This window comes from Sphaerodactylus townsendi, linkage group LG02 (assembly GCF_021028975.2).
Source record: "Sphaerodactylus townsendi isolate TG3544 linkage group LG02, MPM_Stown_v2.3, whole genome shotgun sequence".
NCBI lineage: Eukaryota > Metazoa > Chordata > Lepidosauria > Squamata > Sphaerodactylidae > Sphaerodactylus > Sphaerodactylus townsendi.
This window is the reverse complement of record NC_059426.1, coordinates 100,612,283-100,618,282: the sequence shown is the minus strand read 5'-3', so window position 1 is coordinate 100,618,282 and position 6,000 is coordinate 100,612,283. Positions and strand designations below refer to the sequence as shown.

At 44.6% G+C, this 6,000-nt stretch overlaps 1 protein-coding gene across 3 annotated transcripts in view; it reads left to right on the top strand.

The window, feature by feature from the left end:
* Positions 1 to 2,293: 2,293 nt before the first annotated feature.
* GAS2 (growth arrest specific 2) overlaps positions 2,294 to 6,000 on the top strand; it is a 161,390-nt gene continuing 157,683 nt past the window's right edge. For all 3 annotated transcript variants that reach the window (XM_048484414.1, XM_048484412.1, XM_048484413.1), the window contains exon 1: positions 2,294 to 2,501. The gene's annotated coding sequence lies outside the window, so the exon portion shown is untranslated. The remainder of the gene's footprint in view (positions 2,502 to 6,000) is intronic.

The window sequence follows — 6,000 nt, the reverse complement described above, 5'->3', positions numbered from 1 at the left end:
AAATGCATTATAAACAACTTTTGCAGAAAAGACCAAAACTGAAAAAGCCATTAAAAATAGCCTTAAGCAGACTGAACTGATATTTGCAAAACAGCCCTTAGGCTAGAAGTAGACTAGAAGTAAACAGCTTTAAAATATGTTGATTAAATGCCTCAGTTAAGAGAAATGTTTTGACCAGTGGTGGGATTCGAATAATTTAACAAGTGGTTTGCCCCCCCATTGCACCCCCCTGCCACATGCTCCCCCCCTGCACCCCCGTGTCGCTCGGTCCCCTGTCACCCACTTACCTGCAATTAGCCAGGAGGGGCACGGATCCAGAGGACAAGTAGTAGGTCTAACAGCAGCTAGGGCCCTGTCAATATTGGCCTCAGCGAGCAGGGAAAACTGGTTCAAACGAGGGCCTGAAGACGGCAACGGGGCCTCCAGTTCACTAATTGTAGCAGAGGTGGCAAAAAGATCATGGTGGAGCGACATGACTTTATCCAAAAAAAGCTCATAAATATCTCACATCTGAAAGCCAATTGAGAATTTTTTGAGCTCTCAGTTAACGAGGAAAGGGACCGAATAATACGAAACAACTGAGCTGGGTGGGAGCTAGCGGATGCGCAAGAAGACGAGAACTAGTCCCTCGTCGCCCTCTTCATCGCCATCTCATAGACTTTCATAAACGTTCTATAAGATGATCGCGCAGTTCTGTCGCAGTACTTTCTCCACACTCGCTCTAGACGTCTGAGCTCTGCTTCATACAACATAGCTCCTCAGTGTACCAGGGAGCCAGCCTACAGTGGGGTTGCAGAGGATGCTGAGGGGCAATCACCTCGATGGCATCAGAGAGCCTGGAATTCCAGCCGTCCACCTGCTCATAGAGGGTGCCAACAGGTTCAGGATCCCGCAGAGTATTCAGGAATCTAATAGGATCCATAAGTCTCCACGGGCAGGCTTAAATCAGCCCATTGCCTAACCAGGGTTGGCGCAGCAAGGGCATAATGGTCGGACCATGGCACTCTATCGACAGAGGATAGGACCATATCAACTACTGACCCAAAGACCAGATCCAAAGTGTGACCAGCCTCATGAGTGGGGTCGGAATTTATCAAAGAGAGGCCTAGTGTCACCATGGAAGATACTAGATCCATAGCCGCTGAACGTGAGGCGGTATCGACATGGACGTTAAAGTCCCCCAAGACAATAAGTCTGAGGAACCACAACGCCTAATCAGGCAGCACTGCCATGCACCAACCCCCACTGCCCAGTCCACCAAAGAGAATGTCTCACTTGGGAAAGGGCAACCTCCTCCTCCACCAACCTTCAGGCCAGGAGCCCCCGCCGAGAGTATACACAAGCCGAAAGCAGAATTAAATGCTGCCGCCTCACCCTGGTAGTACACCCAGTAGTACTGCTTTGGTAGCACTGCTGTGATTCACTGCTGTGATTCAAACTTCTCAGTTCAACTTCTCAGTTCCTAAACACCAGAAGGTGCCAGATAGTAAAGTGGAAAAATAAAAATAACCTAATCCTAGGTCCTAAACACTACTATGCTGGAGCTCTGCTACTGGAGCTCCGACCCGAACGCCTTCTTGGAGAACATGTGAGGTTGGTTAGACTGACAGTGTATCACTAAGTCAAGGTCACCCAGTGAGAATCAGTGATAGCAAGGATTCGAACCAGGGTTTTCTAGATCTAGTACAACACTTTAACCGCTGCACCACAGCAGCTCTACTTGAATATTCTGCTGCATATACCAAAATATCTTGCGTGGACCTGAAATGCTATATTTAAAAGTTTATCAATGAAATCCAATGTAGAGCTACTTCACTTTAGTACAGTGAGTTCAGTGGATTTAGACTGGAGTAGCTCTGCATAGGATTGCGCTGTTAGTGATTTACTATGGTATTAATTTCCCAAGGCATTTGATCATGCTCGGTTTTGCGTATGAAACACAATGTCACAATAAACCAACATTTCCCTGCTTTCACATCAATGGGAACTTGGTCATTGACTTCAATGGGATGTGAATTGTGCCCAATTATATTTAAAGGCTAAGGCTAAAATCAGAGCAGATTAGTCCAAAAATGAACAGTGATATTATTAAACGCTCCAAATAAATCTCAGCCAGCCTTTTTAGATCATCTCCCTCCCTCCCTATTCAGAGTATTGGAAGCAGCATAAATATTATAAGCACTGGATCATTCTCAGCCCCAGGTCCTTGCCAACAGTTTGTAATTCAATATCTTTGCGTTTCAAGGGCAAACCGGTGTCAATTGTGTCTCTCCCCCACCCCTTTAAAAAAAAAAGTAAGCATTTAACTTCCGTTCAGTCTGTGTGGACTGATGAAATGTAGGAAATCTGTTTCTGACGGGGGAAAAGGTTTCCCAAGGAGAGCACCAAGTACTGAGAGATCAGAAGTATGAAGAGTGGCAGTAGTGCTGCTGGACTGCTCAGAAGGGGAGAACAGGACGGGCTGCAAGCGGAGAAGAGCGCCAGGGCATTGCGCGGCGAAAGTGAGTGAGGATCCCTGCAAAGCGGGAGGCGGGCGCGAAATGCTGGCTGGTTACTAATAAAGAGCCATCGCGGGGGAAGAGGACTCCGGTGGCCGCCTCTGAGAGCCATTAGCAAACATCTGATTGGTTTTTTGCAACTGATCAAAACAAGAGGAGGGTGTGTGTGTGTCCCTGCTGTTGTTTGTTCCCCAGTAGTAAGGACGCGGAGGCAAACACGGGCAATTTGTCCCCTTTCGCTCGGTCCTGTAGTGTGTATATTGTCCATTTCTTTTGCTGGGGGAAGCAAACCGCCCTCACCTTGCAAAGAGTTTGCAAGATGAGCAAGCACGCGGCTGGCTGCAAGTGGGAGGACTTGGGCTTGCAGAGTTTACAAACAAGCATGCAGCTACAGAGTCTGGGTTTCTGAATGCATTTTTATTTTGGTGCAAACCAAGTTAGAAAAAGCGAAAAGAAATTGGGGGAGGGAGTGTTTATGTCTTGAAAAAAAATGACTTTCCCCTTTCAGAAGCTTGATCGGCTTGTGCGGGGAAGCCTTTGCGCATGACTATACAGAGCAAAATTCACCTCCGGTCCAATACTGCCTTTTTCGCCTTTGTCTTTCTTGAATGAGAGAGCTGGGTTTAGAACTGTTATACCAAAACTATCTGTTCAGCCGTGCGACTAACGGGTGTGTTTGTAAGTGAGAGAAAGATGCCAATTTTATCTTTTCTACCATAGCCTGGATTACTATATATGTAGTTCGTGTTGTTTTGGAGGGTAAGTTCAGTTCAGAACACGCATTCCACGAGAATGGCTATATTACGCACCTAGAGATCTAGGCTTCCACCGATGAGTTCCATCCGGGTTAGGATGGCCTCAAGGTCGGTTTTTCAAGGGTTTGCTTGTTTGGGAAGGGGGGATTGCATGCACGTAAACAACCATGCAGCCTCTTCCTATAACCTAGATATACCAGACACCGAAGAGTCGGTTGGTTGCAGTTTGTGTGTATTGGGAGGGGGGGGGCACTTTTCCAGAAATGGTTGAGGTTGAACCGGGAATCAAAGACTTCCTAATAATCAGCGGAAGGCCCCTCACCCCTTCCACCCTTCAAATTGTCCATTAGGAGCTCTTAATCTCTTATTGAGATGACTCCATTGGATTTGAGTCCAAGAACACCTTAGAGGCTGACAGAGCTGGTGCTCTCTAACTGGAATCCAACTGTTTTTCTGCAGACCAAATACAGCTTTCTTCTGAAACTATCCTTATGAGATGACTCAGTAAGTCCTCTCCTGGATGTCTCGAGGTGCGATGCCAAAGTAGATTTAGTAATGTTCATCACAATAGCAATAAATGATAAAGCTCAGTAGAAGAAAGGCTTCATCCATAGCAATGTAATTAACTCTTCTTTAATGATGGTCCAATTAGAAGCAATGTGGGTCTTTTAAAAAATTCACAACTGTATTCTTCTCTAGAAACATCTGCGGCAAATGTTGAAACAAGTATGGCTAGGAAAGGGAGGTATTCTTAAATAAAATATTTTCCGTTGCTTAACTGCAGATCTTTTCGATCAGTCCGCCCACCCCAAGGGAAGAGTTTAATGCACAACCCTCTTTGTCTTTCTCCCTATGAGGTGGAGATGGATGCAGACAAGAGCAAGCGAGACAGGCTTTCTATTATTATTTGCACAGATCATGTTACTGCCTCGTTTCTTCGGGCTGCTCTCCCCCTCCCCCTGTCCAAACGATCGAAACACTGTATTTTCTGGAGTGGAGCCTCGCCTCTGGTCTCAGCACAGACGGCTTTGCCTTTCTTGCATTTGGAAGAGGAATGTGAAATGCAGAAATATTTTTCCCCTTGTCCATCGTCGCATTGCAGGTTTTCTCCATTTCAGCACCACCCTGCCTTCTACTGAAAGTGTAGCTTTTGTCATAGCCACCACAGACTGAAAGGAGGAAGATGTAAGGTGTACTTTGCTTTCAGTCTCTCCAACCCATTAAATCTTGGATCAGGAATTCATTGCCAAGCAGATGCCCTGCCAAGTGTAATGGCTTTGTGATGTGGGCTTTGATTTAATAGAAGATTTGTATCTGAGATTCTGCAGTGCATTTGGCAGGATTCAGAAGACCAGGGAACAGAACTGAACATATAGAAAGGCATATGAAGTAGCTTCCCAATGCCACCAGTCAGCCAGGTGAAATGTTGACCAGAACAGTGAAAACGTACAGGAGGTACCATGGGTCCTTCTGAGATTAGGATGATTTTTACTGTAATGTAGAATAATTATAGAATGATAAAACAACTGGTTCCCTATTAGGTGTGGGATCAAAAATTTCTAGCATTGAATTCACTGGGGAGGTCCAAGGAACTTAATTTCAAGCAAGGTTTTTTCCTCCACATCTATACAATCTCTCAAGGTTTAAAAACAACTGTGTGTTGGACCATTTGCCGAATTAATTAGCCAAACATTTCCTCCCTTCTGACATTTTGGAGTATGAAGCAGCTGTGCCATTTGTTGTTTCTGTGCTCTTCTGGTAACATTAGTGATCTGACTGAGGCTCATGGGAGGAATCCATGCAGCAGATCCATTCTGTGCCAGTGTCACTCCTATCAATGCTGAAGATGGGTCTGCCTAGTCATGTTTTTGGCCATGTTGCTCATCTTCTCTCAAGTAGCCCCAGGCTAACCACCTAATCTGAGTGACACAGATAGAAGATGTCCTGCAAATAACATGAGAAAGAACTCTCAAAGAACTTCCAATGATGTAGCAAAAGATGGCCGTAAGATTGCCCTATGTGATGAAGTTGCTGAATGTGTGATGAAGTTGCTCTAGATGTTATTGTACCACAAATACTAATGCCACATCACTACAACTAATGACAGCAAAGGTTTTGGGTCAAAGCACAAAGCCCAAACTCATTTTTTTTAAAAAAAACCCTGAATTATGTTGCTTGCTTCTAAATAAACATTTCACTGAATATTTGAATCTGAGAAAATCTGTGGCTCAGTTGCATGGCAGATGCCAATTTGTAAATGACATGTAGTATGCACACATTTGCAGGATCCATACTTCAGACTAGTATGCTTATTGATGTGATTACTTTTCTAGTGCCTGGATGGTGTTGGCAGCTTATCTTTCACATCATTTCTGGACAATGCCAAACATTTCAGAGTATGTAACTCACTTGAACCAGCCTTATATTGGGGAAAGAGGAGAGAATAACTTACTGTGACAGCCAGAAATATAGGGTTAAAATGAGATGGTTTTCCTATCACAAACATTTGCAGTCCTTGGATTGGAGAGAGGTGATTTCTTATAGCAGCCATGAATATATCTGTACCTGCAGAATACTAACCTATTTCCTTCCAGGTTGTAATACAGCAGCAAGATAAACCCCACCAACAGACTTTATTAGGCCAGGTCATTTCTATAGCAGAAGTTGCTTTAAGAATCTTGTCTAGCAGAACAGGCACTGAAAAGTTCCACTCAATACTTTGTCTCCCACTCTCAAGCAAATGTTCT